This window comes from Thermobia domestica, chromosome 3, assembly GCF_964235325.1.
Source record: "Thermobia domestica chromosome 3, izTheDome1.hap1.1, whole genome shotgun sequence".
Classification (NCBI taxonomy): Eukaryota; Metazoa; Arthropoda; class Insecta; order Zygentoma; family Lepismatidae; genus Thermobia; species Thermobia domestica.
The window spans coordinates 242028229-242041404 of record NC_137456.1 but is presented as its reverse complement, the minus strand read 5'-3'; the positions used below and the strand labels follow the sequence as shown (position 1 = coordinate 242041404).

Sequence of the window (13176 nt, the reverse complement as noted above, 5' to 3'; positions counted from 1 at the left end):
ATCATGAAATGATGAGGAAATACCTGATATTTGAAATTTGAAATACCCGATGGTTGAAACCTATATTATAAAAATGAAAGTGATATCTTTGTGACTTAACTCTCGAACCACCCGATCGATCTCAATAAAATTTTCAACATAGACGAGGTTCAAGCCTGGAATGGATTTTATCATTTTACTTTGATGGTACAACGTTGCAGAGGGGGAGTGGGGAGAGAGATTTAAAAATGTTCGAAAATAACCGACATTAGTATCGAATCTATAGTTTTTTGGGAAGAGGGGGGTGCTGAGATGAACAGAGACACTTCAAATGCTGTTTAAATCCAAATTCATCCTTGCGACTTGGGGGAGAGGAGATATATTAAAAAATGATGGAAGATGATCACTATTAGTGTCAAATTAATAGTTTTCGGGGTCTGTGAGATGAACACTGACTCCCGATCCCGTATAAATCCAAATTCAGTCTCGTAACTTGGAGAGGGGGAGAGCTTTAAAAAATGATCGAATATTACCAATATCAGTGCCGAATTCATAATTTTCCGGGTCGTTGAGATGAACAGTAACACTTCCGATGCTGTGATCCACAACATGGGGAGGATATCTATCTATCTATATCTATCTATATATATATAGAGGAAAAGCACCAAAAGCGACATAGGTCCGTAAACCGACATACCGCCCTTTTTTGGGTTGGAACACGCTTTTTTGGGCGGAAACATTATCAGTAGTTTCTACTCTCACCATTGGGTGATGGTGGATTAGTGTGTGAGGAGCATTGTTATGTTTTTCGTTGTGCTAAAATTTCTGTTGATAATTCATAATCATCAGAAATCGAAAATTATTTAGAGGTAGATGATTTACTCATTACATACTTGTATTCTTTAAGTTATTGAGTTTGCAAATCACCGTGGTTATTGTGCTGATACTCTTTGATAGTGAAACATGTACAAACATGTAGGAGTAAGGTGCTCTGTAAACCGACATACCCTCTCATTTACAAATCTGCAAACCTGTCAGAGGTCGTAAAGCTACCCTAGTGGCAGTAATAACCTCGTCACCGTATAAAAAATAACTATTGCCTACGATGGAATAGAAGGGGCAGATAGAAACTAGACGGAACGCAGGTAGACAAGACGACTTGAAAGGAAATGCAAGTAGGGTTAAGTCCCACTCTAAGTCTAGGTCAAGGAGAACGCTAAGGTATGAGCAAGTAGAAAATGACTCATTATCAGGTTAAGATATAGTGTCCAGCGTACCAGAAAGTAATTATCTTTTTTTTTTTTTTTTTCAAAGACTTTTTTGGAAGACACTAGCTCAGAAAAATGGGTTTAGTGTGTATCCTGTGAGGTCTGGGCACACACAGAATGTGTCGTGTGGAAGAGGCCCTTTACATCTGTCATTGATTTAGACTGAATGTGTAATTCCGTAGCGATATTCCCTCTCGATTTTTACTTAACTTACAAAATACCCATAAATGTGTAGACTATTTAGAACTGTGAATTGTGCCCTTTACCACGATAAGACTATTTCTATCAGCACTTATTTCTACTTTTAATAAGCAAAGTATGGTACAGATCTAATAGTATCTTACAAGTAAACCTACTATTGTGCGTAACAGAACTTATACAAGGATATCAATATAAAAATTTAAAAAGATACCTTCTTTTCATTTTGCAACATAATAATTTTCTGTAGGTATGTCGGTTTTGGGGTCTGGCTTCTAAACACATGATTTCGAAGACAATTGAACAAATCGTCATAATCGTGGCAATATACGGCAATTTTTGAAACTGATTACATAATTTTATTGAGTATTGTTACTGTTTTAAATACATATATTTGCCTCATAATTCCACTCCTTCAGTTCAGCTTTACGAGCCAACAACAAAATGGTATGTCGGTTTTGGTGCTTCCCCCCCCCTCTCTCTCTCTCTCTATATATATATATATATATAGAGAGAGAGAGAGAGAGGGGGGGGGGAAGCACCAAAACCGACATACCATTTTGTTGTTGGCTCGTAAAGCTGAACTGAAGGAGTGGAATTATGAGGCAAATATATGTATTTAAAACAGTAACAATACTCAATAAAATTATGTAATCAGTTTCAAAAATTGCCGTATATTGCCACCTCGTTAGTAAACCCTCGTTAACACGAATTCCAAGGGACTGAAAAATCAGGAGTTCGTGTTAAAAGAATTCGTGTTAACCGGGAACCCAAATTTTATTATTCGAATACATTTTCTCCATACATACGCACTACAGTATACAGACTATACATACCACTACAGTATATTATGTATGTCATAGAAAACACTAGAGATGGTATCTAGACGAGACTGAGTAGTCTCGGTCTCGTCTCGGTTCCAAATTCGAGACGAGACCAAGACTATTCTCTGTCTTGATACCATCCACAGAATTGTATCGAGACGAGACGGAGAGTTTCGGTCTCGTCTCGATTTCGAAAAGCACTCCTCGGTCTCAAATGCGAGTTAAGATCGAGATCGAGACTAGTTTCGGTCTCGGTACCATCCTGCGAAAAGTGAAAACACTACAGTAAGTTTATTATCCTATCTTCGAAGATTAAAAAAAGTTTCCACGCAGAAAATCCAGGTCAAGTTATAAAATTGATAACTCCGCTAGCAGGGTGAGTACCGCTAGTAACGGAAAGGTATTTATGATTGCTGTCACCAGTTTGGAGTTACAGAGGGGAGAAGATGTTTTGTCTTGAGCTGTCGCTAGCTCGTCTGACAAGCATCTGTATGTTCAGCGCTTGACGGAGGACAAAATCAACCGGAGGACGGAGGAAAGATACCTGTTTCTGGTTTTTCTCTTATTTACAAGGCAATTTTCGTTTGTATAAATACTGTATGACAAAAACTGATCTTGATCTAAAATAAGTGCAAAATCTAAAATAAGAAAAATGATCTGAAAAAAATAAAAACAAAGGATTGAAAGTTCGTGTTAAATCAAAACCTTTACTGACTCAAGGGACTAAAAATTAGTTCGTAATTCGTGCTAACCGAAATTTGTGTTAAGCGATAAAACTTCCTATAGGATAACGTACAGAGATGCCGGGACCGAAATTTTGTTCGTCCTAACCGAGTGTTCGGCTTAAGCGAGTTCGTGTTAACGAGGTTATAATCGAAAATGACAGTGTCGAATCCATAGTTTTGGGGTCGCTGAGATGAAAGTGACACTTCCGACGAAAATAGCATATTTCACGGATACCAAATACATGAGATAGGAGTTGTGTATTTGAAATTTTTATTTCAACCCAGCGAAGTGGGTAATCGATGCTAGTTCTAAATAAGTATGTTTATTATTTGTAAAATGTACATATTTATAGTGCTGCCTCCAGTACATATTTTACAATAAAAATTCCCACGTTAATTAGTTTTGTCTGTGTTTTACAAGGAGGAAAACATACAATGATATATTATTGCATACAAAGTTAAAAGCAACTACATCTGCGCTCGTATGCACTAAAGATCAAAAGCGATTATTCTTGTTTGTACAATTTAGCAATGAAACACATTAAATTATATAAATAGATCATAACTATAAGATAACCAAGAAAGTTTAGTCACTTTTTCATCCACCACTTTCGAACATCGATAGGTCACCTAAGACGTACCTGGAAGATCAAAAATAGTCCCCATCAGCATCGACGATATTCTGCCAACGTTCTGGAAGGCTATGAATTCCATCGCGGTAGAACTTGATGGGCCGTGAAGTGAAGAAGGTATCAAGTGCATTTTGCCCCTTTACTAGGGACTTGAACTGGCGTCTTGTAAGGTGACTGTCAAAGGAATGGAACAGGTCATAATCGGACGGTGCAATGTCCTGGGAGTATGGTGGATTCAATAGTGTTTCCCATCCAAGGCGTAAATGGTGTATAGGGTCATCCTAGCCACATGGGGTTTAGCGTTGTCCTATCACAGGAGGACCTCTTTGCGATTCAGAAGTGCTGCTCCAGAGTTTTGAGCTTTCTTGAACACGGTTCAACTGTTGACAGTACACAGTTGAAATGATTCTCTGACCAGCTGGTAGTAGTTCCCGATGCACAATCCCGCGAGCAATCCACCAAACATACATGAGGACTTTCTTCTGGTGCAGTGCTAGTTTCGGCTGTTTTGGAACCAGTTTATATGGGATGCTAACCAATGATGACGGCGCCGTGGAGCTTCGTACAGGACGCACTTCTCATCACATCTCAACAGCCTGTCAAGAAATGGTTCCTTCCTCAGACGAAACAGCAAAGAAACAGAGGTGTCTTCTCACGTTGTCTTATGGCTCGGAGTCCAACCATTGGGACCCATCGACTCAACTTGTAGTGTTTCCCAATTTGATAGAGGTGCTACCGAATGTTTTCTCCATTCACACTGAATTGTAGTTCCATATTCCTGACATGTCTGGCCATTGTAGTTCCTGACATATCTGGCCAGTGTTTCTCCTCAATTGCTGCGAAGATCTTCATTTTGTGCATGTGTTGATCTTCCGGCACGTGATGCGTCTTCGATGTTTCGATAGCGTTCTTAAACTTGTTAAACCACCGTTGTACTGTCCGCGTAGTCACGATACCCTCACCAAAGGCCAGGCATATCTGTCGCTCCGCTGCAGCAGCGTTTGACTCCAGTTTGAACTTATACAGCATACACACCCTTATGACGCTCTATGGAGGTCCCATGTTCACTCTGCCCTTACGCAAGTTCAGGCCACAACCAGATAGTATGTTGGATATACCCACACCAACAACTGGCCTTCGCTTTATCTCCACTCGCATTGAACACAGGTCCTATTGAACACAGACCTTCACACAAAGGGATAGAACTTTCTTGGTTATTTTTATGATATAAATAATTTTAGAATTTAAACAAACAAGAATTTAAAATTTTCCAGTTCCTTAATAACTAAATAGGAATATCATAAAGAAAATTATGATATTTGATAAAATAAAGATTTTTTTAATAATAAATATACACTATTTCTAATAAATTTCCAAAAGAACCATAACATTCTATGTTGTTAAAATTATGTTAAACGCACCCTTACCTTTTGAACATGTACTGTACAGCCTTGTTCAAAAAATCTTGGTCACAAACCTTACTTTAAAAGACTATATTCTTACATTAAAAAAAAAAAAAAAAATGATAAAAGCTTTAATTAAGCGGGCGAGGTTCAGCATATTGTTGCTCTACCACTTAACCTATTTCAAGGAAATAATTCAGTTGAAAAAAAAGTCACTTGAGGACAAAAAATACGATGATATACAACAAAAAATACAGGTATAAAGATGATAAAAAAGTGGCGCTTTTAACAAAACACACACACATACACACAGATACACACACACACACACACACACACACATACTAAAAGTGAAGAAAGAAGAAGAGCATACAAAATATTTCTACAATGCATGATTATTTAATTTAAAAAAAGTGTAGCATGTCAAGTCTGATTTTATTTACATAGTTGAAGTGATAGAATACAAATCATGGGTACCTGAACTTAAATTTTGTTGGCTGAGTAAATACATTTTTAACATTTTCTTGAAGGAATTAAATAGCAATGCGCACGAGTCGAGACACATCTCGAATCTCGACTCGACTCGAATTCGACACACTGTAAAATTCGAGACGAGTCGAAACAAACTTATTTCTCAACTCGAATTTTCGAGTCGAGTCGAGATTTTTACGAGCAGTCTCTACTCGACTCGAATGTCTCGAAAATCTTTCTATAAGTTTTAATATTATTTTGAAGAAAGTGTTCACTCAGAAACAGACTTGAAACCAATTTCAGCATTTGTTACTTTAGAAAGGTACAGAACGCATAAACTTAATAGCCTACTTAATCTTTCGAGATCAAGATTTAATTTTCAGCTCAATTCAGTTAATTAAAAATAAAATTAATGTCGTGATATTTGTTTGTGCTCCAAATAATAATAATAATAATAATAATAATAATAATAATAATAATAATAATAATAATAATATCTAGTTTGTATAAAACTATTGCGATAAAGTGAACTTCATAAATTCTCTGAATGAGTAATTGGCTCGTTCCCATGAATGCAATAGGATTACATAACTTCTGGATTATTCGCTTCCAGACCTACCTACCATCAATATAAACCCGTCCAGGAGATAGCAGCGTCACCTCCTGAGGAATAGTCAGACACCGTACGGTGCGTAGTATTAGTGAAAGTGCTGCTTGTGTGTAGCATGGGGGAGGCGTGCGATCTATCTGGGTTTGACCGAGGGCAGGCTGTAATGACCCGAAGATTCGGCGCGAGAATTTCCGAAACTGCAGGACTTGTCGGATGTTCGAAGAGTGCTGTGACGAAACCAAGGAGAAACGACGTCCATACGTCATTACAGATATCGGACGTCGTAGGCTGGGCAGACTGGTTAAACAGGACAGGCAGCGAGCTGTTGCGGAACTAACATAAGATTTTAATGCTGGGCAAATGGAACCACTTTACGGAGTTGTGGTGGTAACCCCGTTTTATATATTTCCAATAAATAAGCACATTAACTGGATAGTTGAGTACTAATGGGTAGTTTATTTCTTTTCGCAGAATATCTTTTTTTTTGGCCCATTCCAAACAAAAGGATTCATTCCTTGGGATCAAGTTCTTTATTAAGTAATTCCACGTTCCTTGGTTTTCCAATTTGATTCCTCTAAGCAAGGATTCATTCTTCTTTTGATCAAATCCTTTGGTTCGGATAAGTTGAATAATTCCAAGTTCTCGTAAGGTTCTCCAATGTGATTTGTGTTTTCATCCAAAGTAGTCAAACAATCATTATCAGCTGAGAAGTTATTGCAGTTTTTTTCATCGTTAAGGGGATTGGAACAAATAGAAGCGAAGATAGGGATTTCCATGTAGTTAGCCTAGAATCTTCAGTTTATGATTGAGCAATGGATTACATATCGTTTCTCGAGTCCGCAAATATGAATGCTATGCTTATTCTAAATTCAGATTAAGCTTAAGCAAGAAAAAGAAGTCACTGAGAAACTGTGAAGCTCAACAGTTCTAATATACAGGGGAAGTCACCATAGGCGTCTCTGGAGGAAGGGACAAAAGGAAGCGTTTCCAAACAGGGAGTAATCTACACTCCCCAAATTTCCTCCTAATACCCCCAAATTTCTCTACACACACCCCTGGATGGAAAAGGAATATTCCCCCAAATCCAATTGTATCAATCGGTATCATAGGTTATTTATTACATCAAGATAAGAAACGTTTAACGTTTAGGAAAGAAGGAAATATTCTTATTTATTTCACTTCAAAATACGAAGAGACCTCGTTCTCATACACGGCTTCGAGAAGCACGTGACGTCATGGTTTCGAGCGGTGTTTCGATCAAAACAATTGACAAAACAGACCCGCTCATACCTACCCTCCTGGGTTCCGCGGTCGTTTCCGAGAAGAGAGATTGATGGACAGATGACTGAAGTTGGCAACGTCTTGAGCGGTCATTCACTTACCTCCTCCTCAATAAGGAAAAATGTGACAATATACAGTAACAATAAGCCTATACCAGGTTCGGTTTGGTAAGTGCTACTCTGGAAGTGGTGTATCAACGGACGGAAGTTAGAAGGGTGTAGTTAAAACGTTTCTTGAAATGAAGAGATCGATCGAAGTAAGAATTATATAGATTTTAGACTGAGTCTAGTGTTATGCAGGAACGCATTTGTCGCTAGCTTAATTTTTTTGTAAAGTACATTTTTATTCACGTAAATTCATTGAGCGGATTATTAAGATTATGCTGCATTAAAAAAAGACAAAACAGAAAGATTCAAAATATTTGTAAATTGAAAAACTGGATTCCTGGAAAACAAATCAACGAATCATTTTCTTATGAAAGATACTCAGAGCCAATAACGTAGTCAGGAAGGGGCAGGAGCGAAGATTAAGAGATCAAATAGTATAACAACAATTAACGTTAACAACAGGGTTAGGAACTATGTACAGTATTAATTACTAAACGAATGTGATTTCAGCATGGGACGAGGGAATTTTTTCCCAATTAATACGAGGCGCATCCAGAAAGTAAGTTTTCCACGTGTCCCATAGCTAGGAAACGGTATGTTGCGCGAAGCGACTACGTGTACGTGAGAGAGTAAGATCCTAGCACGGTACATGCACTAGCGGAACTTCCCTAGTGCTCTCAGTAGCGTCGTGGCCAATGTTGCCACATTCCTAGCTCTCGAGTGGGCTGAAAAATAGTACCAAATTGAAACAAAAAGGGCTGAATTCATTATTTTATACCAGTGTATTACATGGTTCTATAACACGAAACTAAAAGAGGTAAAGTTCTAGAACACCCCTCCCCTCTTCCAAAAGCCCAAATCAAGAAAGTGCTCTTTTTAAAAACATCCAAATAGGAGGACTCCGAACAACCGTGGAAGTAGGTGAAACTTTTCTCGCACGTGGGAAGTATACCCGAGACCGCAAATTAAAAGGGAAAGCAATTATAATCTTCGATAGGTATTGTAAGGAAACCAAACGTTCCTTTATTTGAAAGTGACCAATAAACCAAAACGATATTATGCCATACCTCTATGAAAAGATATATAAAATGAGGAACAAATGAATCATCTCCAAATTCGTGTGTAAACAGTATGTTATAATAAAATATTAAAATATAAATTATTGCACCTTGTTTTCGCTTATTTCACGACTGATGTAGGGTAATGAAATTTTTTCAAGAGTCCAACACACAGCATGAGTAACGTGAGATATAGGAAAAGTCTTACTGATACTTTTGAAAATGTGACTAGTATTAGTTAAATGGTGCGGAATTGGGTAAAATTGTACCAACTTTTTCACAAAAGAGGCTGAAAATGACAGCGCGGTACCAACGGACCGATGAATGACAGAAAGGGCTGAATTTGGTACAATTGTACAAAGTGTGGCAACACTGGTCGTGGCAGTGGTTGAAGATCGACGTTCTTATTCCAGTTCCCGCCGCATGTGAAGTACGAGCAGTGATAAAGTTTTTGAATGCACAGGGCGTAGCACCAATCGAAATCCATCGTTAGCTGTGCCAGGTCTATGGGCCTAACGGCATGAGCAAGCAGTTCCTGCAATTTTCCTCTCCTTATTGCACACCACTGTCACGGAGTGCCTGTTGATCAAAAAGTTTTGTGTTGAAGCAACTGACCCTAGAGCACAAAACAAGGCGCATAGGGTCAGCATTGACATTTTTGCAACAATACAGCTGATGATGGATTTCAATCGGTGCTATGTCCTGTGCATTCAAAAACTCTATCACTGCTCGCACTTCATACGCGGCGGGAGCTGGAATAGGAACGCCAATCTTCAATCACTGCCACGACGCTATTGAGAGAATTAGAGAAGTTCTGCTGGCACATGCTTCATGTTAGGACCTTACTCTCTCACGTACACGCAGTCACTTTGCGGAACATACGGTTTCTTAGCTATGGGACGCGTGGGAAACTTACTTTCTGGATGCGCCTATTATTTAAAAAATCACCCACTAAAACTTACTGGGAGTGAATAAATGAAATAATGGCAGAATTTTGCAAAATGATTACAATAATTAGTATGTAATCAATTCATATGTAATTACTGGGTAAAATACTGGTGGTTAATTCCTAATACAATAAAACCTCTCTTAACGAGCATCTCTCAATAGTGGACACCTTCATAAGAGGACATACTTTCTTATTCTTGCATGCCATAAGTATGTGTGGTGTGGTGTTATGAGAGAGAACCCTTTCTTTTAGGGACACTCATTTACGGACAAATAATCGTGTTCCACCGATGTCCGTTTTGAGAGTTTTCACTGTATTACTTAGTTTAATAATAAATGTTCAAATGTGTGAACTTCCTTTATTGAACCTACTACTGCTAAGAGCTGATATTATTATTATTATTATTATTATTATTATTATTATTATTATTATTATTATTATTATTATTATTGTTATTATTATTATTATTATTATTATTATTAGTAGTAGTAGTAGTAGTGGTAGTAGTGGTAGTATTGCAATAGTTGCGTAACAAAATAGGGCCTATACTGTTTTCTTTGAAAAATGAAATGAAATCTTTGAGTTTTACGTCCCACGGTTATTCCGGTTAGGCTAAAGGAGACGGTGATGATGAGTAATGTATGAAATGGTGGAATGAAGAAAGTGGGAGGAAACGGGAGAACGATCATTATGTATTCTTTTACAAATAAGAGCTGCTTTCAAGAGACCTTTTAACTCTCTTTGTTAAACCTCACAAAACTACCTTTGGTTGTATACAAATCCACTTGGAGAACAGTTATGAAAATTTACAGCTATTTACGTTTCATAGTATCGATAAGAAATGATATTTCAGTACATTAGAATCTGTGTTTTTTTAAAATGTTCGAAATAGGTGACATCATTCATTTCTAACAATAATTGTAAGCTTTTGTAAGTATATCCTGCATAAGACCACAAATAGCATTTTAATTTCGATTCAATTAATACCATCAATTAAACGGGTTGAATTTGTTAATGATAGACTTTCTTTTATTACTCCTAAAAGGATAAGTGGTGTGATATTGTTTTAAATATGCATGCCTCAACAGAAAACGAGGATGACGATATAAAAGACAGTTTTTACGAAGTAGTAGTAGAACGGATATTTGACCAACTCCCGCGATACCATATGAAAATTCTATTAGGGGATTTCAATGCGAAGGTAGAACGAGAGGATATTTTCAAACAGATTATGGGACACGAAAGTCTGCATAACGAAATTAATGACAACGGCGTTAGACTCTGAACTTTGCAACATCCAATAACCTTATTGTGAAGGATACAAATTTCCACATCGTGATGTTCATAAATACAGATGGACCTCGCCAGATGGGAGAATACACAACCACATTGATCACGTTTTAGTAGACAGAAAAACACAGTCTAGCATAATTGATGTTCAGTCGTTCAGAGGACCTGACTGTGGCACTGATCAAAAGTGGCGTATTTACGATTTTGTTTCAGGGGTGACTTTACTAACTTTATTTCTGCAAATATGAAAATTCTGCAAGATATTTCATTTACTTTAAAATAGTAAATAAAATTTCGGGAGGGGCTTAAGCCCAGAAGCCCCTTTAAATATACCACTGCTGATTACTATCTGGTACCAGCGATAAGAAGAGAAAGATTATCGTTAAATAAAGCGAATATTCAACATCTAAAAACTAAGAGGTTTAGTTTAAAGAAATTACAGGAGAACCAGGCTAGAGGGGAATACCAGATTGAACTGTCGAACAGATTCTAGGTTTTAGAAAGTTTTGAGAGCACCAGTGCTGAGGATACTTGGGTTCAAATTACGGATAGCATTAAAATGGGGCACGCTAAAGTACGCAGAAACAAACCACGGTTCGACCAGGAATGCACCAAACTAGCGGAAAAGGAAAAACGGGCAAAACTGCGTAGGCTACAAATTCCGAACGATATAACTACACAAAATTTCGTTGACATCAGATGGGAAACTTACAAAATGTATAGAACAAAGAAAAGTAATTTTTTGAAAGCTAAAATTAATGAACTTGGAGATAACAGTAAAAAAAAATCTAGACGTATAAGAGAATCAACGAATTTAAGAAAGCGTATCAACCTCGCGCGTATAATTTAAAGAGAGATAACGGAACAATTCTCACTGATACTAATGGCATCTTGAATAGATGGAAAGATTTCTTTGATGATTTGCTTAACACGCAGCCAAAAACTAATGTTCGTGGGGAAAGGGAAATACACACAGCAGAACCACATATTCCAGGTCCCAGTCGAACAGAAGTAGAAATTGCTATTAAGAAATGAAAGAAAAACAAATCTTCCTGTATAGACGAAATTCCGGCTGAGTTAATTTTAGCTGGAGGTAAAAGTTTGGAACAAGATACACAAACTCATTCTCCTTATTTGGAACAAGGAGGACTTACCACAAGAGTGGAAAGAATGAATCATTATTACAACTCACAAGAAAGGCGACAAAGGAGATTGTAATAATTATCGAGGAATTTCTCTTCTGTCAACATAATATAAAATCCACTCAAACATTTTGTTAGCAAGATTGATCCCCATACGCTGATGAAATCATTGTAAATTATTAGAGCGGATTTAGTTGAAATCAATCAACTATCGACCAGATATCTACCGTTTGACAAATACTCTAAAAGAAATGGGAATACGATAACCCGGTACATCAATTGTTTATTGATTTCAGAAAGATTTACGATTTACTTAGAAGATTAACATTGTACAACATTCTTGCAGAATTTGTTGTATCGAAAAAGATAGTTAGAGTAATTAAGATTTGTTTAAATAAATCCCAAAGTAAAGTCCGAGTAGGAAAATTATTGTCCACGAGCTTTCACGTTGAGAATGGCCTGAAACAAGGAGATGCGTTGTCGACATTATTATTCAACTTTATTCTGGAGTATGCTCTAAGGAAAATCAAAGATAGCAACCAGGGCCTAGAGCTAAACTGTATTCACCAGGTTATGGTGTATGGTGATGATGTAAATCTGGTATATGATAGAAGAACAACTGAGAGAGGTTTACACGCTTGCAGGTTTAGAAGTAAATGCAGAAAAAGGAACTAAATACATGAAAGTTCGCTGGCATCGTAATACTGCAAATTGGATGCATCAAAGTATCAAATAATACTTTTGATGAAGTAAATACTTTCAAGTATTTAAGATTAATGTTAACAGACCAAAATTTCATTTACAAAGAAATTAAATGTCAACTGAAAGCAGGGAATTCTTGTTGTTATTCAGTTTAGAATCTTTTTGTCGTCGCGAATTCTGTCGAGGAATTTGAAGCTTAAAATATATATAAAGCGATAATCATGCCTGTTGTTCTGTATGGATGCGGAACGTGGTCACTTACTTTAAGGGAAGAATGCAGACACAGTGTTTGAGAATAAAATCCTGAGACGAATGTTCGGACCAAAAGGAACGGGAGTGGGGAATGGCGAAAACTTCATAACGAGGAACTGCATAATTTATACAATTCACCAAACATTGTTAGAATCACTAAATTTATTGGGCTCACGGAGCAGATCATGTAGCAAGAATGGAAGAAAGTAGGAACGCTTTCAAAGCTTTGACTGGAAATCCAATCGGAAAAAGTTCATTAGGAAGATCTAGGCCCAGGTGGGAGGA

At 37.3% G+C, this 13176-nt stretch overlaps 1 long non-coding RNA gene across 1 annotated transcript in view; it reads right to left on the bottom strand.

The window, feature by feature from the left end:
* The window catches only part of LOC145680995 (uncharacterized), a 148831-nt gene that overhangs the window by 4780 nt on the left and 130875 nt on the right, over positions 1 to 13176 (bottom strand). The gene's annotated exons all lie outside the window — the stretch shown is intronic.